The sequence below is a fragment of the Paramormyrops kingsleyae genome, chromosome 17, assembly GCF_048594095.1.
Source record: "Paramormyrops kingsleyae isolate MSU_618 chromosome 17, PKINGS_0.4, whole genome shotgun sequence".
Lineage (NCBI taxonomy): Eukaryota > Metazoa > Chordata > Actinopteri > Osteoglossiformes > Mormyridae > Paramormyrops > Paramormyrops kingsleyae.
The window spans coordinates 22,137,406-22,159,631 of record NC_132813.1 but is presented as its reverse complement, the minus strand read 5'-3'; the positions used below and the strand labels follow the sequence as shown (position 1 = coordinate 22,159,631).

Genomic DNA, 22,226 nt, shown 5'->3' with positions numbered 1-22,226 from the left:
TGGATCAACGGTTTTATTTTGCTTACACCAAATTCTGACCCTACCATCTGGATGTTGCAGCAGTGAACTGAGACTCGTCTGACCAGGCAACCTCTTTCCAGTCTTCCATTGTGTAATTTCGGTGAGCCCGTGCCCGCTGTAGCCTCAGTTTCCTGTTTGTAGCTGACAGGAGTGGCACCTGGTGTGGTCTTCCGCTGCTGTAGCCCATCAGCTTCAGAGTTGGATGTGTTGTGCATTCACAGATGCTCTTCTGCATACCTTGGTGGTAACGAGTTGTTGAGTTACTCTTGCCTTTCTATCACCTAGAGTCAGTCTGTCCCTGACCTCTGTCATCAACAAGGCATTTTTTCCCAGAGAACCACAGCTCACTGGATGTTTTTTCTTTTTCGGCCCATTCTCTGTAAACCCTAAAGATGGTGAAAATACCAGTCGATCAGCATTTTCTGAAATACTCATACCAGTCCACCTAACACCAAGAACAATGTCACCTTCAAAGTCACTTAAATCCTCATTCTGGTGTTTGATACGAGCATGACTTTGATCTGCATGATTTTATACATTGTGCTGCTGACATACAGACAGGTGAACAGGTATACCTAATAGAGTGGCCAGTGAGTGTATTTCTAGTCTATCTGATCATGTACTATGTAGTTGGTGGTGCAATCTGCCTCACTGCTTAATGATCAGTCCAGTAACAGCACTTAGATCAACAGAGGAAGGTGCAATACCTAAGAGGGCTGGGCTGGGTTGTAACACACACAGTGTTACAACCATCCCCTTACATACAAATAAGGACACTTTCTTGATTTTAATAATTTTACAGAATGTCTAGACAGTGGAAAAGAAAGACTGAAAGGTGTGCCTGCCAGTGTTTTAAAAAAAGCATCTGATGTGGTCATAAGGAAGGGCAAGTCAGTCAGGTCAGTTGTGAAGACACATGAGATCTGCCATGTAACACTGAGCAGATACTGCAAATCACTGCAGAAGCTGAGAGACCAGGGGTCCAGTGATCTTCCCAGTGTAGGTTACCACAGCAGCGACAAAGTTTTCTCTGAGGTGCAGGAGAAGGTGCTGGCAGAATATTTGACTCAGGCGGCAGACCTGTATTATAGACTGACAGTATCTGGGCACACCAAGCCTGTACTCCAGGGTTACCAAGATTCATTTGTCAGCATTGTGACCGATTAAGAACACGCACACACACATTATTTTTATTTGACTTGGATGTTTTTCTGCTCAGATGCATTGTAGTACAGTATAGATTAAGCATACATACCATTAAGAAAGTTTGTTCTAGCACACTAGTGGATATATGAGTTATGGGCAGTCTTCAAAAACTTCTTTTTGAACCATATAGCACAGTGTGGCCAGTGTTTTTGCTTCTTTTGTCTAACTGTTAATATATATTACTTAATATAAAAAATGTAATTCTCTAGCTCAACAATTCAGTGAGTTATAGGTGGTAAAGCAAAAAGTGTTACAACCATACCCGGTCTCCCCTGCGCATTCCCCGTACACGCGCGGCAATTCCTTGTTATAGCAGAGCAAATGCCTATTTATTTTATGTGCGTCCACGCTGTTATGACGAAAAATTACCCTGCATTTTAACATTTATGTAGCTAATTTGTAGCTAAAATGCACAGTGATTTCTTGTCATAACAGCGCGAATGCACATAAAATAAGTACTACAAGACATTGCAGCGCGTATAGCTTTAGACAGCGAATGATCGAGTTGGCGTGAGATTTTGAATTCGAGACAAGTCTACACACGTATATTTACATGTATATAACAGTTTTATTACCTTGCAAACCCTGCAGACTATTTACAAACTGCCCCAACGCTTTTCATGTAGCCAATTTTAGGTTTAAAATGGATTAATAGATATTCGCCGTAAGATTTCTTGCTGTGAGCGTTTCAGTTTGAAAGCGTGAGTGTCACGCCAGATGCGTCAGAGTTGGCAACCCTGCTTACGGCCGAATCGGACCTACGACCGGTCAGTCGGAGCCGATCGCAGCCGAAAGTCGCCGACGACTTGCATAGGATCGTATTGTCAGTTATGGTACGAATGGGCATCCGTGACAACAGCTTGATTACTTTTGAATCACATGTGCTTCTTTTCTCAAACTTCTTTCCAGCGCTTTAACGAGTGGCTGTGTTTTGAAGTCTTCTAAAAAATGGAGAAAAACGAAATTAAAGTCAAGATTAAAATTAAAATTAATATCAAAATAAAAATAAGCAAGGAAACGGAAAGGATAGATAAGATGCGGAGGAAGTGTTACATGCCGAAGGTAAAGCCCTCGATTAAATGACTATTAGAACACTTGAATTAGAGTATAACATATGTTTTATGCGGAGAAAGGCATCCCTGCCGTAGAATACTGTACATGCCGGTGTTCTGACGAGTTGAGCTTTTAGGGGGTTAGGGTTTTAGGGGTTTTTGGGGGGTTAGTGTAAGGGTTAGGGCTATCGATTAGCAAAAAGTGTTACAACCATACCCGGTCTCCCCTGCGCATTCCCCGTACACGCGCGGCAATTCCTTGTTATAGCAGCGCAAATGCCTATTTATTTTATGTGCGTCCACGCTGTTATGACGAAAAATTACCCTGCATTTAAACATTTATGTGGCTAATTTGTAGCTAAAATGCACACTGATTTCTTGTCATAACAGCGCGAATGCACATAAAATAAGTACTACAAGACATTGCAGCGCGTATAGCTTTAGACAGCGAATGATCGAGTTGGCGTGAGATTTTGAATTCGAGACAAGTCTACACACGTATATTTACATGTATATAACAGTTTTATTACCTTGCAAACCCTGCAGACTATTTACAAACTGCCCAAACGCTTTTCATGTAGCCAATTTTAGGTTTAAAATGGATTAATAGATATTCGCCGTAAGATTTCTTGCTGTGAGCGTTTCAGTTTGAAAGCGTGAGTGTCACGCCAGATGCGTCAGAGTTGGCAACCCTGCTTACGGCCGAATCGGACCTACGACCGGTCAGTCGGAGCCGATCGCAGCCGAAAGTCGCCGACGACTTGCATAGGATCGTATTGTCAGTTATGGTACGAATGGGCATCCGTGACAACAGCTTGATTACTTTTGAATCACATGTGCTTCTTTTCTCAAACTTCTTTCCAGCGCTTTAACGAGTGACTGTGTTTTTAAGTCTTCTATAAAATGGAGAGAAACGAAATTAAAGTAATCAAGATCAAAATTTTAATTATTATCAAAATAAAAATAACAAGTAAGGAAACGGAAAGGATAGATAAGACGCGGAGGAAGTGTTATATGCCGAAGGTAAAGCCCTAGATTAAGAGACTATTAGAACACTTGAATTAGAGTATAACATAAATTATGCCGAAAAAGGCATCCCTGCCGCAGAATGCATGCCGGTGTTCTGACGAGTTGAGCTTTTAGGGGTTTTTTGGGGGTTAGGGTTAGGGTTTTAGGGGTTTTTTTTTGGGGTTAGGGTTTTACGGGTTTATTGGGGATTAGGGTAAGGAATAGGCCTATCGATTAGCACTACGGTAGCCTAACTCGACAAAGTAGCTCAACTCGTTTCAGATCAGTGACCAATCAGTCATTTAGAGACAGGCATGCATTCTTCGACAGGGATGCCTTTTTCGGCATAACACTCTCTCTGCCAGTTAGCTGACCAGACCCTATGTGTGGCTCTCGTGGAAGATGGGGAAGTGCCCTTTTTAATTTGCTTTGTGTATGTATGTGTGTGTTTGTTTTAGGATGGGTAGTTGGGCTCGTGCAATATGGCGAGCTAAGGGAGGGTGCTGGATGGAATCGTATATGCTGCCGCTTAGGAGGGGGGGTTTCGCATACACCACAGTGTGAATTAGGACTATTGCTGGCTTGCTTGTGGATATCCCTTTAATACCCACAGAGGTTCAATACAATATCAATAAACACTCCCTGTCTTTAAACAGAATACTGCTGGACTAATGGGCTATGGCCGGGGACGGCGAAGCATGGACTTCGATGGCTCCAGTGACCGGCGACCTGAGAGGGGCCAGGGGCAGCCTCAGCAATCCGCCAGGAGTAATGGATTAATAATGGGCTATGGACGGGGACGGCGTATTAATAATGATGTCGTTTAGGTGTTGGTAGGTAAGTTAGATAAGCTAAGGTAGGTAAGTTAGATAAGCTAAGGTTGGGAAGTTAGATAAGTTGACTCTCCCTGCCGGCCCCTGGAGGATGGGCTCCCCCTTTGAGTCTGGTCCCTCCCAAGGTTTCTTCCTAATAGGGAGTTTTTCCTTGCCACTGTCGCCTATGGCTTACTCACTGGGGGCTTTGGGTGGGGATGCTGTAAAACGTTTTGAGACGGTGTACTGTGATATCGTGCTATACCATAATAAATGTGTTTGTAGATATGCTACGATAAGATATGTTTGGATATGAGCTTTACAATAAAACATATATTCAATATTTGTGTCTTTGTCGTCTATTTTGTGCTGTCTGTCTTGGTTTGAAAATCTTGCATCGTTAATTTATGTTTGGCACTCTCTCCTAAATGTCAATAAGCAGAGATAAAGGAATGGGAGGAAGGAACGGTTAAGTAAAAAAACAACCCAAAAAAAAGTATCAAAATAAGTGTTTATTTATTTTAATTTCAGCTTTACTACCACCTATGAGTTAATAGCTGCCAGTGTTTGTGTTAAAAGTGTGTAAATAAGTTTAACTCCGGTATATTACTGGAAAACGTGCCGGCTTCTGCCTGCTGTCATTCGGCTAACGTATAGGCGACTCTTCTGGTAAGTAACAGGTAAAGTTGTCATTTAAAGTAATGCTAACGTGCATTGCCAGTTAGTAATTGTTTTACTGTGTCACGTTACGTCCTTTATAGTTGTAGTACAGTGCATTCTGAATCCATGCTAACTAGCTAGCTAGCTAGCTAATGTGAACATGAAGCAGTACTGCCTTCCAGCTTGGGGATTCCCACCCCGGTCCGCGGCCAGTTTTCCGCTGGGGCTTTTGCGGAGGGGTTGGTTGCAAATGCAAACGATTCCTTCATGTTCGTGCGTTGTGTTCAGAAGTGAAAATAAAAGATAACTATCAAATTCAATGTTCATATCCTATTATATAAGATAAGACTGTAAAATAATTTGCCATGCATATGGATGCCATGCAGTCAGAGCATGATCAAGACAGGGTGTGAGTGGGAAAAAACACAAATGTAACAGTATTTGAGGGAAGAGAGGGAAAGAGGGATATGTATGGAGAAGGAGGTTCCTCGGAGCTCCAAGATGTGATAAATCTGGAATATAGCTATATAACATAGTTTTTGATAACCCCAGCATTTGTTTTTTAGGCAAGAATGGCAAGCAGATCAGAACTGGCCAGATTTGATGCTGCAGCTTTTATTGAAAGACAAAACAAAATTGAAAAGTGCCTAAGTTTGAATGACTGTGTTTATATCAGTTATTTCATACCGAGCTCAAAGATTGATTTCATCATACAAATACAACACACATAATGTTTACTTGAAATTACTGAAAAGTAAGTGATAGCAGAATCAGAGGGTCAATAACTTTTAATGTGGATTGTGCTCGGGATAGAAGCTGCACAAAGTGTAGATTTTCATTTTACAAAATATGCAAATTAATTGCAATAATATTAGATGACATTAATTGCAAGACAAATACTTTGAGAAGAAATGATTTGCCATTATTATTCTTCCATTATCATTGCTTCTTTCATTAAATTATTCTTGATGCCCCCAGTTGGTAGCCCGTGTATGTAAATATGTGGTTAGGATGACATGATCGCATTCATGCTGGGAACAGTCATCCCATCTTAGCAGAGTCGCTGCTGAAGCTGTGTGAGAGCTTATTCTCCAGGTCTGACTAGTTTTCGTGTGGCACCCCACACTTCTGTCACAGTAGATAGTCCTGCCTGCCCTGCAGCTTAATCAATGAAGCGGCTCTTTCCTTACATCTAATTAATGTAGCAGCTGTTTACTTGCATCTATCACTGAAGCAGCTGCTTCCTTCCATTTGATCTACTATAGTAATTTATATATAGTGTTTCCTTTGCTTTTGTCAGTCTCTGCCATAATTCCCAAGTTTATTTTGCAGTTTTTCCTGATATCTCTGCCACAGCTTCAGCTGCATTTTTTGCAGCCTCTCCTACACTGTCTGCTCTGGCTGCAACTTTGGCTCCTTCAACCCCCATCCTACAGCTCCTGCTGCAGCCAAACCCCCCGCAGCTACACCCACTATTCCTACTACTGCTCCTACACCTAATGCCCCAACGGCCCCAGCTTCTGCAGCTGCTGCTCCCGCTGCCCCTAATGCCCCAGCTCACTCTCTCTCTTGCTCGTCTCCTGATCTCTGACTCTTCTGCTTTCTCTCCTCTCTCTTCCATCTCTTCTTTTTCACCTCCATTTCTATAGCGTCTGCTATTACCTGGAGTGATTTATTTGTGCAATGACAGGGAATCCTTATTCCCTGGCCTGCTATGTAGCTCAGTGGGTTGCATGAGCAGCTTGAAAGTTGACACCCTTCCAGTCATGGAACAAGGCTGGCCTTTGGTCTGTCTCACCTGTTTGTTTTATGGTTTTATTTTATCCTTAGCTTTTGGTGTGTGACAAACTTGGTGTGGTTTAATGTACCAAAATAGCGACATTAAGCTTTTTCACATTAAGCGTTTTAGAATGTCCCCAAATAAGATGACGGAACAAAAAGTGGAAACGCTGCTGCTGCCTTGAAAAATTAAAAAATTACGGTACGTAAGATGTGCAGAAGGCACGTGCATGTGAACAGGAACCTTCATTCCCAATAACGTGTGAAACGGCACCCCTGAAGTCACGCATTACGACGGTCACAAAATATGGCGCGACACCAGCAAGGAGCTACCCAGCTCCGCCTGAACCCTTCGGGAAATGCCAGACGGCGTTTTGGCCAGAGCGCACCGCGTGCATTCTTTGTTGCTCTCGCGATTTTCGTTCTGCTTCATATAAGTATCTGCTGCTCAACGGTCGCTCATCTTCTCGGCACGAGCGGGGCGACGCTGCTATGTCCCCTGCTGGCCGAGACAAGCCAAGAAATATGAGCGCAGGACCAGTGTCACCGTCGGAGCGGTATCACCACGATCCCGCGTAAAATGTCAGCGCAGATAATGCGAGAATCCTCATCACTACAGCTTAATATACGTAAATATACGTGGGGTCCTTATTCAGACCGTGCATGGGATATACACGTATGCTATTGTAACCACCCTGCCGACCTGCTTATGATTTCAGAAAACCAAACGTAAGCTTAGATCAGTTAATTGGGTGGTGGACCAGTGTCTAGGTTCAAGGAGGTAAATGCTGGGCTGTGTAGTAGTCAGAAAGGGAAGACACAGAACCAGGGATGAGTGTAAACTGAACACCTTGTATTTAGAATAAAAAAAAACACAAAAAATCAGATTTACTACAATTTTAAACTTAGATTCACAATTCCAGCTCACATTCTGTAAAGTAAATTTGTCATTCCAAGTTCAGTCAGAGTCTTTTGTCCTTTCAGTTCAACGTCTTTTCAGTCGGTGGGTGCACCCAGGTAAATCAATACCGATGAAAATGGTTCAAATCCTACCACACCGGTGAACTTGAGCAAGGAAGAAGGAACGGAGGAGTTCCCTTTTTGAAGAATCCACAATCAGGTTTCCCAGTGGCGTGCCATCTCCCTTGTCAGGGAGAAAATCCAGTTCTTGTTTCCAGAGTCCAAAGAACTTCCGGGGATGTCAATAACCTAGCCTGCATAACAATATATAAAACCCTTACTGTATCAGGCTTAACATTTTAATCATTTATGGCCATATTTCACATTAAATCTAGTTTTCAAAACAAAAATTCCTATCTGATAGTCATTTGATAAAGGATCTTTTCCACACATCACTTCATGGAGTGTATTTTTCTTTAATCCATGGTCCATGAGTTACTTGTTTTTAGCTTTTCTCTTTTTTAACCATTAATTATGATTATAACTGATGAATTATCACATTCAAGGTCTATTATATTTCACGCATTTTAAACTTTTTTTTCCAATCTCGATGAACACCATTTTGTCCAAGTTAACAGGAATTTTAATGATGTTAAACGTACACAAAACTTTACCAATTAACCTCAAAATAAACAATACAGTCACATTACACATTCATTTCCTTCAGACTAACACTAAAGTATGTGCCGTTTTAATGAAAAAAAAAACTTTTACCTTACTACAATAGCCACCGCATCCTACACGCAGCATTAGCAGCACACAGGCGCACACACATGCTAAATGGCGGCGCGACAGAGGCAACTGCTGTTAGCGATATTAGCATAGCGTGACTCACCAAGACGGTCCACAGGGCTCTCAAGTGTCACGCATTGAGAGTGACAGTCACTCTTTTCAGTCTTTTGTCACGCACTCCCGCCACACATTGTATTTCTCACGCGGAAAAATAATTCGTAGGCTAATATGCCGCAGAGCCCAATTTTTCCCCAGACCGGGGCACAGTAACGCCTCACTATAAAACAAGCGTGTCTCCGCTGGAGTCTAATGGTGCGTTCGTTTTTCTCTCGGAACTCGGAAATTCTGAGTTGAGTGACATTATGCTGCGCTCGATTATTTCTCTCCAAGTCCGGAACTCGGATGAAAACGTCACGAAACGTCAAGAAAAACGTAGCTTCTCGTCGGAAACACGCCTCTTTTATGAAGTCGGACAAGATTTGCCCCAAGAGCCTGTCACTTATCAGCCATTCAAAAAAAAGAAACGGCCTACACAATAGCCAATCAATGAAAAGGCATCCTGTGGAATGTCACTCTTGCCTGTCTTCAAAACTTGACAGCCCTGCGGTCCATATCCACAAAACCTACATCCACAGGCTTTGGTCGTCTCGGGCACTCTTGTATGCCTTATAAACACTTTTTTCTTTTTTGTTTATGGTTAGCACCAACTTTTGTGCTATCATCCACAAAAGTTTGTCTCGATCTCTGTCAGTTAATTGGATTTTTCCGGTCGCTCCAGTGTGCGCGTATGGATACGGTACTCCAATTTGCTACCCGAATGAGGGCGGGACTTGCCCCTCCCCGCCTATAGTAGGGCACTACTGAGTAATTTGGCCAATTACCATAAAATGATTTGGCAGGCAACTAAATCAACCAAAAAAAAATAATTCAAATAACCATAGTTTGGTTCATTAGATATAACTTATAAATACATTTTGAATGAAAATAATAAATAAATAAATAAATAAATAATTATTATAATATAAAAATAACTATTTCTACTGGGTTACACTATACTTACATACTCGGTTTCCTGGCATATACTTAAATCACGTATTTAAAAATAAGTTGCTCACATTGTTATGGAAACTTTCCCTTTCACAAAACGAATATCAAATTCTCTATTCCAGTTTAAACGGGTGTCAGCTGAGGCCCCGCACTGTTTCAAAGTAAGACATTTTTGTTGATCGTTTAATGATTAACAGTATTATAGTGCTTTTGAATAACAGTGATTGTAAAGACATCTGCTGTCAGGAAGGGTCTCAAGGCACTGGGTCCAGTGTATAACCACCCTTTTTATTCCAAATGTAACTTTTTTCTGGAGGTGTGCTGTATTTGGTGCCAGTTAATCATTGTCAAGAAGATACACACACTGGCCACACAGTTGCAGCACATTTGTCTGCTGTACCCTCATGCAAATCCATCCATCCATCCAAATCTCCCATTCCATCACATTCCAAAGGTGCTCTATTGAAATCTAGTGACTGTGGAGGCCATTTGAGTACAGTGAACTTATTTTCATGTTCAAGAGACCAGTCTGAGATGATATAAGCTCTGTCCCATGGCATGTTACCCTGCTGCAGTAGCTATTAGAAGCTGGGTACACTGTGGTCATAAAGGGATGGACATGGTCAGCAACAATACTCAGGTAGGCTGTGGCATTTAAACATTGCTCAGTTGGCACTAAGGGCCCCAAAGTGTGCGAATAAAATACTCTCCACACCATTATACCACAACCAGTCTGAATTGTTGATACAAGGCAAGATGGATCAATGGTTTTATTTTGCTTACACCAAATTCTGACCCTACCATCTGGATGTTGCAGCAGTGAACTGAGACTCGTCTGACCAGGCAACCTCTTTCCAGTCTTCCATTGTGTAATTTCGGTGAGCCCGTGCCAGCTGTAGCCTCAGTTTCCTGTTTGTAGCTGACAGGAGTGGCACCTGGTGTGGTCTTCCGCTGCTGTAGCCCATCAGCTTCAGAGTTGGATGTGTTGTGCATTCACAGATGCTCTTCTGCATACCTTGGTGGTAACGAGTTGTTGAGTTACTCTTGCCTTTCTATCACCTAGAGTCAGTCTGTCCCTGACCTCTGTCATCAACAAGGCATTTTTTCCCAGAGAACCACAGCTCACTGGATGTTTTTTCTTTTTCGGCCCATTCTCTGTAAACCCTAAAGATGGTGAAAATACCAGTCGATCAGCATTTTCTGAAATACTCATACCAGTCCACCTAACACCAAGAACAATGTCACCTTCAAAGTCACTTAAATCCTCATTCTGGTGTTTGATACGAGCATGACTTTGATCTGCATGATTTTATACATTGTGCTGCTGACATACAGACAGGTGAACAGGTATACCTAATAGAGTGGCCAGTGAGTGTATTTCTAGTCTATCTGATCATGTACTATGTAGTTGGTGGTGCAATCTGCCTCACTGCTTAATGATCAGTCCAGTAACAGCACTTAGATCAACAGAGGAAGGTGCAATACCTAAGAGGGCTGGGCTGGGTTGTAACACACACAGTGTTACAACCATCCCCTTACATACAAATAAGGACACTTTCTTGATTTTAATAATTTTACAGAATGTCTAGACAGTGGAAAAGAAAGACTGAAAGGTGTGCCTGCCAGTGTTTTAAAAAAAGCATCTGATGTGGTCATAAGGAAGGGCAAGTCAGTCAGGTCAGTTGTGAAGACACATGAGATCTGCCATGTAACACTGAGCAGATACTGCAAATCACTGCAGAAGCTGAGAGACCAGGGGTCCAGTGATCTTCCCAGTGTAGGTTACCACAGCAGCGACAAAGTTTTCTCTGAGGTGCAGGAGAAGGTGCTGGCAGAATATTTGACTCAGGCGGCAGACCTGTATTATAGACTGACAGTATCTGGGCACACCAAGCCTGTACTCCAGGGTTACCAAGATTCATTTGTCAGCATTGTGACCGATTAAGAACACGCACACACACATTATTTTTATTTGACTTGGATGTTTTTCTGCTCAGATGCATTGTAGTACAGTATAGATTAAGCATACATACCATTAAGAAAGTTTGTTCTAGCACACTAGTGGATATATGAGTTATGGGCAGTCTTCAAAAACTTCTTTTTGAACCATATAGCACAGTGTGGCCAGTGTTTTTGCTTCTTTTGTCTAACTGTTAATATATATTACTTAATATAAAAAATGTAATTCTCTAGCTCAACAATTCAGTGAGTTATAGGTGGTAAAGCAAAAAGTGTTACAACCATACCCGGTCTCCCCTGCGCATTCCCCGTACACGCGCGGCAATTCCTTGTTATAGCAGAGCAAATGCCTATTTATTTTATGTGCGTCCACGCTGTTATGACGAAAAATTACCCTGCATTTTAACATTTATGTAGCTAATTTGTAGCTAAAATGCACAGTGATTTCTTGTCATAACAGCGCGAATGCACATAAAATAAGTACTACAAGACATTGCAGCGCGTATAGCTTTAGACAGCGAATGATCGAGTTGGCGTGAGATTTTGAATTCGAGACAAGTCTACACACGTATATTTACATGTATATAACAGTTTTATTACCTTGCAAACCCTGCAGACTATTTACAAACTGCCCCAACGCTTTTCATGTAGCCAATTTTAGGTTTAAAATGGATTAATAGATATTCGCCGTAAGATTTCTTGCTGTGAGCGTTTCAGTTTGAAAGCGTGAGTGTCACGCCAGATGCGTCAGAGTTGGCAACCCTGCTTACGGCCGAATCGGACCTACGACCGGTCAGTCGGAGCCGATCGCAGCCGAAAGTCGCCGACGACTTGCATAGGATCGTATTGTCAGTTATGGTACGAATGGGCATCCGTGACAACAGCTTGATTACTTTTGAATCACATGTGCTTCTTTTCTCAAACTTCTTTCCAGCGCTTTAACGAGTGGCTGTGTTTTGAAGTCTTCTAAAAAATGGAGAAAAACGAAATTAAAGTCAAGATTAAAATTAAAATTAATATCAAAATAAAAATAAGCAAGGAAACGGAAAGGATAGATAAGATGCGGAGGAAGTGTTACATGCCGAAGGTAAAGCCCTCGATTAAATGACTATTAGAACACTTGAATTAGAGTATAACATATGTTTTATGCGGAGAAAGGCATCCCTGCCGTAGAATACTGTACATGCCGGTGTTCTGACGAGTTGAGCTTTTAGGGGGTTAGGGTTTTAGGGGTTTTTGGGGGGTTAGTGTAAGGGTTAGGGCTATCGATTAGCAAAAAGTGTTACAACCATACCCGGTCTCCCCTGCGCATTCCCCGTACACGCGCGGCAATTCCTTGTTATAGCAGCGCAAATGCCTATTTATTTTATGTGCGTCCACGCTGTTATGACGAAAAATTACCCTGCATTTAAACATTTATGTGGCTAATTTGTAGCTAAAATGCACACTGATTTCTTGTCATAACAGCGCGAATGCACATAAAATAAGTACTACAAGACATTGCAGCGCGTATAGCTTTAGACAGCGAATGATCGAGTTGGCGTGAGATTTTGAATTCGAGACAAGTCTACACACGTATATTTACATGTATATAACAGTTTTATTACCTTGCAAACCCTGCAGACTATTTACAAACTGCCCAAACGCTTTTCATGTAGCCAATTTTAGGTTTAAAATGGATTAATAGATATTCGCCGTAAGATTTCTTGCTGTGAGCGTTTCAGTTTGAAAGCGTGAGTGTCACGCCAGATGCGTCAGAGTTGGCAACCCTGCTTACGGCCGAATCGGACCTACGACCGGTCAGTCGGAGCCGATCGCAGCCGAAAGTCGCCGACGACTTGCATAGGATCGTATTGTCAGTTATGGTACGAATGGGCATCCGTGACAACAGCTTGATTACTTTTGAATCACATGTGCTTCTTTTCTCAAACTTCTTTCCAGCGCTTTAACGAGTGACTGTGTTTTTAAGTCTTCTATAAAATGGAGAGAAACGAAATTAAAGTAATCAAGATCAAAATTTTAATTATTATCAAAATAAAAATAACAAGTAAGGAAACGGAAAGGATAGATAAGACGCGGAGGAAGTGTTATATGCCGAAGGTAAAGCCCTAGATTAAGAGACTATTAGAACACTTGAATTAGAGTATAACATGAATTATGCCGAAAAAGGCATCCCTGCCGCAGAATGCATGCCGGTGTTCTGACGAGTTGAGCTTTTAGGGGTTTTTTGGGGGTTAGGGTTAGGGTTTTAGGGTTTTTTTTTTGGGGTTAGGGTTTTAGGAGTGTTTTTGGGGTTAGGGTTTTACGGGTTTATTGGGGATTAGGGTAAGGAATAGGTGTATCGATTAGCACTACGGTAGCCTAACTCGACAAAGTAGCTCAACTCGTTTCAGATCAGTGACCAATCAGTCATTTAGAGACAGGCATGCATTCTTCGACAGGGATGCCTTTTTCGGCATAACACTCTCTCTGCCAGTTAGCTGACCAGACCCTATGTGTGGCTCTCGTGGAAGATGGGGAAGTGCCCTTTTTAATTTGCTTTGTGTATGTATGTGTGTGTTTGTTTTAGGATGGGTAGTTGGGCTCGTGCAATATGGCGAGCTAAGGGAGGGTGCTGGATGGAATCGTATATGCTGCCGCTTAGGAGGGGGGGTTTCGCATACACCACAGTGTGAATTAGGACTATTGCTGGCTTGCTTGTGGATATCCCTTTAATACCCACAGAGGTTCAATACAATATCAATAAACACTCCCTGTCTTTAAACAGAATACTGCTGGACTAATGGGCTATGGCCGGGGACGGCGAAGCATGGACTTCGATGGCTCCAGTGACCGGCGACCTGAGAGGGGCCAGGGGCAGCCTCAGCAATCCGCCAGGAGTAATGGATTAATAATGGGCTATGGACGGGGACGGCGTATTAATAATGATGTCGTTTAGGTGTTGGTAGGTAAGTTAGATAAGCTAAGGTAGGTAAGTTAGATAAGCTAAGGTTGGGAAGTTAGATAAGTTGACTCTCCCTGCCGGCCCCTGGAGGATGGGCTCCCCCTTTGAGTCTGGTCCCTCCCAAGGTTTCTTCCTAATAGGGAGTTTTTCCTTGCCACTGTCGCCTATGGCTTACTCACTGGGGGCTTTGGGTGGGGATGCTGTAAAACGTTTTGAGACGGTGTACTGTGATATCGTGCTATACCATAATAAATGTGTTTGTAGATATGCTACGATAAGATATGTTTGGATATGAGCTTTACAATAAAACATATATTCAGTATTTGTGTCTTTGTCGTCTATTTTGTGCTGTGTCTGTCTTGGTTTGAAAATCTTGCATCGTTAATTTATGTTTGGCACTCTCTCCTAAATGTCAATAAGCAGAGATAAAGGAATGGGAGGAAGGAACGGTTAAGTAAAAAAACAACCCAAAAAAAAGTATCAAAATAAGTGTTTATTTATTTTAATTTCAGCTTTACTACCACCTATGAGTTAATAGCTGCCAGTGTTTGTGTTAAAAGTGTGTAAATAAGTTTAACTCCGGTATATTACTGGAAAACGTGCCGGCTTCTGCCTGCTGTCATTCGGCTAACGTATAGGCGACTCTTCTGGTAAGTAACAGGTAAAGTTGTCATTTAAAGTAATGCTAACGTGTATTGCCAGTTAGTAATTGTTTTACTGTGTCACGTTACGTCCTTTATAGTTGTAGTACAGTGCATTCTGAATCCATGCTAACTAGCTAGCTAGCTAATGTGAACATGAAGCAGTACTGCCTTCCAGCTTGGGGATTCCCACCCCGGTCCGCGGCCAGTTTTCCGCTGGGGCTTTTGCGGAGGGGTTGGTTGCAAATGCAAACGATTCCTTCATGTTCGTGCGTTGTGTTCAGAAGTGAAAATAAAAGATAACTATCAAATTCAATGTTCATGTCCTATTATATAAGATAAGACTGTAAAATAATTTGCCATGCATATGGATGCCATGCAGTCAGAGCATGATCAAGACAGGGTGTGAGTGGAAAAAACACAAATGTAACAGTATTTGAGGGAAGAGTGGGAAAGAGGGATATGTATGGAGAAGGAGGTTCCTCGTAGCTCCGAGATGTGATAAATCTGGAATATAGCTATATAACATAGTTTTTGATAACCCCAGCATTTGTTTTTTAGGCAAGAATGGCAAGCAGATCAGAACTGGCCAGATTTGATGCTGCAGCTTTTATTGAAAGACAAAACAAAATTGAAAAGTGCCTAAGTTTGAATGACTGTGTTTATATCAGTTATTTCATACCGAGCTCAAAGATTGATTTCATCGTACAAATACAACACACATAATGTTTACTTGAAATTACTGAAAAGTAAGTGATAGCAGAATCAGAGGGTCAATAACTTTTAATATGGATTGTGCTCGGGATAGAAGCTGCACAAAGCGTAGATTTTCATTTTACAAAATATGCAAATTAATTGCAATAATATTAGATGACATTAATTGCAAGACAAATACTTTGAGAAGAAATGATTTGCCATTATTATTCTTCCATTATCATTGCTTCTTTCATTAAATTATTCTTGATGCCCCCAGTTGGTAGCCCGTGTATGTAAATATGTGGTTAGGATGACATGATCGCATTCATGCTGGGAACAGTCATCCCATCTTAGCAGAGTCGCTGCTGAAGCTGTGTGAGAGCTTATTCTCCAGGTCTGACTAGTTTTCGTGTGGCACCCCACACTTCTGTCACAGTAGATAGTCCTGCCTGCCCTGCAGCTTAATCAATGAAGCGGCTCTTTCCTTACATCTAATTAATGTAGCAGCTGTTTACTTGCATCTATCACTGAAGCAGCTGCTTCCTTCCATTTGATCTACTATAGTAATTTATATATAGTGTTTCCTTTGCTTTTGTCAGTCTCTGCCATAATTCCCAAGTTTATTTTGCAGTTTTTCCTGATATCTCTGCCACAGCTTCAGCTGCATTTTTTGCAGCCTCTCCTACACTGTCTGCTCTGGCTGCAACTTTGGCTCCTTCAACCCCCATCCTACAGCTCCTGCTGCAGCCAAACCCCCCGCAGCTACACCCACTATTCCTACTACTGCTCCTACACCTAATGCCCCAACGGCCCCAGCTTCTGCAGCTGCTGCTCCCGCTGCCCCTAATGCCCCAGCTCACTCTCTCTCTTGCTCGTCTCCTGATCTCTGACTCTTCTGCTTTCTCTCCTCTCTCTTCCATCTCTTCTTTTTCACCTCCATTTCTATAGCGTCTGCTATTACCTGGAGTGATTTATTTGTGCAATGACAGGGAATCCTTATTCCCTGGCCTGCTATGTAGCTCAGTGGGTTGCATGAGCAGCTTGAAAGTTGACACCCTTCCAGTCATGGAACAAGGCTGGCCTTTGGTCTGTCTCACCTGTTTGTTTTATGGTTTTATTTTATCCTTAGCTTTTGGTGTGTGACAAACTTGGTGTGGTTTAATGTACCAAAATAGCGACATTAAGCTTTTTCACATTAAGCGTTTTAGAATGTCCCCAAATAAGATGACGGAACAAAAAGTGGAAACGCTGCTGCTGCCTTGAAAAATTAAAAAATTACGGTACGTAAGATGTGCAGAAGGCACGTGCATGTGAACAGGAACCTTCATTCCCAATAACGTGTGAAACGGCACCCCTGAAGTCACGCATTACGACGGTCACAAAATATGGCGCGACACCAGCTCCGCCTGAACCCTTCGGGAAATGCCAGACGGCGTTTTGGCCAGAGCGCACCGCGTGCATTCTTTGTTGCTCTCGCGATTTTCATTCTGCTTCATATAAGTATCTGCTGCTCAACGGTCGCCCATCTTCTCGGCACGAGCGGGGCGACGCTGCTATGTCCCCTGCTGGCCGAGACAAGCCAAGAAATATGAGCGCAGGACCAGTGTCACCGTCGGAGCGGTATCACCACGATCCCGCGTAAAATGTCAGCGCAGATAACGTGAGAATCTGCATCACTACAGCTTAATATACACGTAAATATACGTGGGGTCCTTATTAAGACCGTGCATGGGATATACACGTATGCTATTGTAACCACCCTGCCGACCTGCTTATGATTTCAGAAAACCAAACGTAAGCTTAGATCAGTTAATTGGGTGGTGGACCAGTGTCTAGGTTCAAGGAGGTAAATGCTGGGCTGTGTAGTAGTCAGAAAGGGAAGACACAGAACCAGGGATGAGTGTAAACTGAACACCTTGTATTTAGATTAAAAAAAAACACAAAAAATCAGATTTACTACAATTTTAAACTTAGATTCACAATTCCAGCTCACATTCTGTAAAGTAAATTTGTCATTCCAAGTTCAGTCAGAGTCTTTTGTCCTTTCAGTTCAACGTCTTTTCAGTCGGTGGGTGCACCCAGGTAAATCAATACCGATGAAAATGGTTCAAATCCTACCACACCGGTGAACTTGAGCAAGGAAGAAGGAATGGGAGGAGTTCCCTTTTTGAAGAATCCACAATCAGGTTTCCCAGTGGCGTGCCATCTCCCTTGTCAGGGAGAAAATCCAGTTCTTGTTTCCAGAGTCCAAAGAACTTCCGGGGATATCAATAACCTAGCCTGCATAACAATATATAAAACCCTTACTGTATCAGGCTTAACATTTTAATCATTTATGGCCATATTTCACATTAAATCTAGTTTTCAAAACAAAAATTCCTATCTGATAGTCATTTGATAAAGGATCTTTTCCACACATCACTTCATGGAGTGTATTTTTCTTTAATCCATGGTCCATGAGTTACTTGTTTTTAGCTTTTCTCTTTTTTAACCATTAATTATGATTATAACTGATGAATTATCACATTCAAGGTCTATTATATTTCACGCATTTTAAACTTTTTTTTCCAATCTCGATGAACACCATTTTGTCCAAGTTAACAGGAATTTTAATGATGTTAAACGTACACAAAACTTTACCAATTAACCTCAAAATAAACAATACAGTCACATTACACATTAATTTCCTTCAGACTAACACTAAAGTATGTGCCGTTTTAATGAAAAAAAAAAACCCTTTTACCTTACTACAATAGCCACCGCATCCTACACGCAGCATTAGCAGCACACAGGCGCACACACATGCTAAATGGCGGCGCGACAGAGGCAACTGCTGTTAGCGATATTAGCATAGCGTGACTCACCAAGACGGTCCACAGGGCTCTCAAGTGTCACGCATTGAGAGTGACAGTCACTCTTTTCAGTCTTTTGTCACGCACTCCCGCCACACATTGTATTTCTCACGCGGAAAAATAATTCGTAGGCTAATATGCCGCAGAGCCCAATTTTTCCCCAGACCGCGGCACAGTAGCGCCTCACTATAAAACAAGCGTGTCTCCGCTGGAGTCTAATGGTGCGTTCGTTTTTCTCTCGGAACTCGGAAATTCTGAGTTGAGTGACATTATGCTGCGCTCGATTATTTCTCTCCAAGTCGGAACTCGGATGAAAACGTCGCTTCCCGTCGGAAACACGCCTCTTTTATGATGTCGGACAAGATTTGCCCCAAGAGCCTGTCACTTACCAGCCAATCAAAAAAAAAGAAAGGGCCTACACAATAGCCAATCAGAAAATAGTACTACTGTATCTGGGTAAAATACAACACAACAACCAATGAAAAGGCATCCTGTGGAATGTCACTCTTGCCTGTCTTCAAAACTTGACAGCCCTGCGGTCCATATCCACAAAACCTACATCCAGAGGCTTTGGTCGTCTCGGGCACTCTTGTATGCCTTATAAACACTTTTTTCTTTTTTGTTCATGGTTAGCACCAACTTTTGTGCTATCATCCACAAAAGTTTGTCTCGATCTCTGTCAGTTAATTGCATTTTTCCGGTCGCTCCAGTGTGCGCGTATGGATACGGTACTCCAATTTGCTACCCGAATGAGGGCGGGACTTGCCCCTCCCCGCCTATAGTAGGGCACTACTGAGTAATTTGGCCAATTACCATAAAATGATTTGGCAGGCAACTAAATCAACCAAAAAAAAATAATTCAAATAACCATAGTTTGGTTCATTAGATATAACTTATAAATACATTTTGAATGAAAATAATAAATAAATAAATAAATAAATAATTATAATAATATAAAAATAACTATTTCTACTGGGTTACACTATACTTACATACTCGGTTTCCTGGCATATACTTAAATCACGTATTTAAAAATAAGTTGCTCACATTGTTATGGAAACTTTCCCTTTCACAAAACGAATATCAAATTCTCTATTCCAGTTTAAACGGGTGTCAGCTGAGGCCCCGCACTGTTTCAAAGTAAGACATTTTTGTTGATCGTTTAATGATTAACAGTATTATAGTGCTTTTGAATAACAGTGATTGTAATGACATCTGCTGTCAGGAAGGGTCTCAAGGCACTGGGTCCAGTGTATAACCACCCTTTTTATTCCAAATGTAACTTTTTTCTGGAGGTGTGCTGTATTTGGTGCCAGTTAATCATTGTCAAGAAGATACACACACTGGCCACACAGTTGCAGCACATTTGTCTGCTGTACCCTCATGCAAATCCATCCATCCATCCAAATCTCCCATTCCATCACATTCCAAAAGTGCTCTATTGAAATCTAGTGACTGTGGAGGCCATTTGAGTACAGTGAACTTATTTTCATGTTCAAGAGACCAGTCTGAGATGATATAAGCTCTGTCCCATGGCATGTTACCCTGCTGCAGTAGCTATTAGAAGCTGGGTACACTGTGGTCATAAAGGGATGGACATGGTCAGCAACAATACTCAGGTAGGCTGTGGCATTTAAACATTGCTCAGTTGGCACTAAGGGCCCCAAAGTGTGCGAATAAAATACTCTCCACACCATTATACCACAACCAGTCTGAATTGTTGATACAAGGCAAGATGGATCAATGGTTTTATTTTGCTTACACCAAATTCTGACCCTACCATCTGGATGTTGCAGCAGTGAACTGAGACTCGTCTGACCAGGCAACCTCTTTCCAGTCTTCCATTGTGTAATTTCGGTGAGCCCGTGCCCGCTGTAGCCTCAGTTTCCTGTTTGTAGCTGACAGGAGTGGCACCTGGTGTGGTCTTCCGCTGCTGTAGCCCATCAGCTTCAGAGTTGGATGTGTTGTGCATTCACAGATGCTCTTCTGCATACCTTGGTGGTAACGAGTTGTTGAGTTACTCTTGCCTTTCTATCACCTAGAGTCAGTCTGTCCCTGACCTCTGCCATCAACAAGGCATTTTTTCCCAGAGAACCACAGCTCACTGGATGTTTTTTCTTTTTCGGCCCATTCTCTGTAAACAATAAAGATGGTGAAAATACCAGTCGATCAGCATTTTCTGAAATACTCATACCAGTCCACCTAACACCAAGAACAATGTCACCTTCAAAGTCACTTAAATCCTCATTCTGGTGTTTGATACGAGCATGACTTTGATCTGCATGATTTTATACATTGTGCTGCTGACATACAGACAGGTGAACAGGTATACCTAATAGAGTGGCCAGTGAGTGTATTTCTAGTCTATCTGTTCATTTACTCTGTAGTTGGTGGTGCAATCTGCCTCACTGCTTAATGATCAGTCCAGTAACAGCACTTAGATCAACAGAGGAAGGTGCAATACCTAAGAGGGCTGGGCTGGGTTGTAACACACACAGTGTTACAACCATCCCCTTACATACAAATAAGGACACTTTCTTGATTTTAATAATTTTACAGAATGTCTAGACAGTGGAAAAGAAAGACTGAAAGGTGTGCCTGCCAGTGTTTTAAAAAAAGCATCTGATGTGGTCATAAGGAAGGGCAAGTCAGTCAGGTCAGTTGTGAAGACACATGAGATCTGCCATGTAACACTGAGCAGATACTGCAAATCACTGCAGAAGCTGAGAGACCAGGGGTCCAGTGATCTTCCCAGTGTAGGTTACCACAGCAGCGACAAAGTTTTCTCTGAGGTGCAGGAGAAGGTGCTGGCAGAATATTTGACTCAGGCGGCAGACCTGTATTATAGACTGACAGTATCTGGGCACACCAAGCCTGTACTCCAGGGTTACCAAGATTCATTTGTCAGCATTGTGACAGATTAAGAACACGCACACACACATTATTTTTATTTGACTTGGATGTTTTTCTGCTCAGATGCATTGTAGTACAGTATAGATTAAGCATACATACCATTAAGAAAGTTTGTTCTAGCACACTAGTGGATATATGAGTTATGGGCAGTCTTCAAAAACTTCTTTTTGAACCATATAGCACAGTGTGGCCAGTGTTTTTGCTTCTTTTGTCTAACTGTTAATATATATTACTTAATATAAAAAATGTAATTCTCTAGCTCAACAATTCAGTGAGTTATAGGTGGTAAGGCAAAAAGTGTTACAACCATACCCGGTCTCCCCTACGCATTCCCCGTACACGCGCGGCAATTCCTTGTTATAGCAGAGCAAATGCCTATTTATTTTATGTGCGTCCACGCTGTTATGACGAAAAATTACCCTGCATTTTAACATTTATGTAGCTAATTTGTAGCTAAAATGCACAGTGATTTCTTGTCATAACAGCGCGAATGCACATAAAATAAGTACTACAAGACATTGCAGCGCGTATAGCTTTAGACAGCGAATGATCGAGTTGGCGTTGGCGTGAGATTTTGAATTCGAGACAAGTCTACACACGTATATTTACATGTATATAACAGTTTTATTACCTTGCAAACCCTGCAGACTATTTACAAACTGCCCCAACGCTTTTCATGTAGGCAATTTTAGGTTTAAAATGGATTAATAGATATTCGCCGTAAGATTTCTTGCTGTGAGCGTTTCAGCTTGAAAGCTTGAGTGTCACGCCAGATGCGTCAGAGATGGCAACCCTGCTTACGGCCGAATCGGACCTGCGACCGGTCAGTCGAGCCGATCGCAACCGAAAGTCACCGACGACCTGCATAGGATCGTATTGTCTGTTATGGTACGAATGGGCATCCGTGACAACAGCTTGATTACTTTTGAATCACATGTGCTTCT

At 42.0% G+C, this 22,226-nt stretch overlaps 3 long non-coding RNA genes across 3 annotated transcripts; 2 read left to right on the top strand and 1 right to left on the bottom strand.

Annotated features, from left to right (window-relative positions):
* The first annotated feature begins 1,489 nt into the window (after positions 1–1,489).
* LOC140579089 (uncharacterized) lies at positions 1,490–4,442 on the top strand. The gene is made up of 2 exons (XR_011983301.1): positions 1,490–2,289; positions 3,944–4,442. It is a non-coding gene; the product is annotated as an uncharacterized lncRNA (long non-coding RNA).
* Positions 4,443–7,370: 2,928 nt separating this feature from the next.
* On the bottom strand, positions 7,371–8,797 carry LOC140579078 (uncharacterized). The gene is made up of 2 exons (XR_011983298.1): positions 8,334–8,797; positions 7,371–7,752 (listed from the first exon to the last, which is right to left on the bottom strand). It is a non-coding gene; the product is annotated as an uncharacterized lncRNA (long non-coding RNA).
* Positions 8,798–11,523: 2,726 nt separating this feature from the next.
* LOC140579092 (uncharacterized) lies at positions 11,524–14,502 on the top strand. The gene is made up of 2 exons (XR_011983303.1): positions 11,524–12,323; positions 14,004–14,502. It is a non-coding gene; the product is annotated as an uncharacterized lncRNA (long non-coding RNA).
* The last annotated feature ends 7,724 nt before the right edge of the window (positions 14,503–22,226 follow it).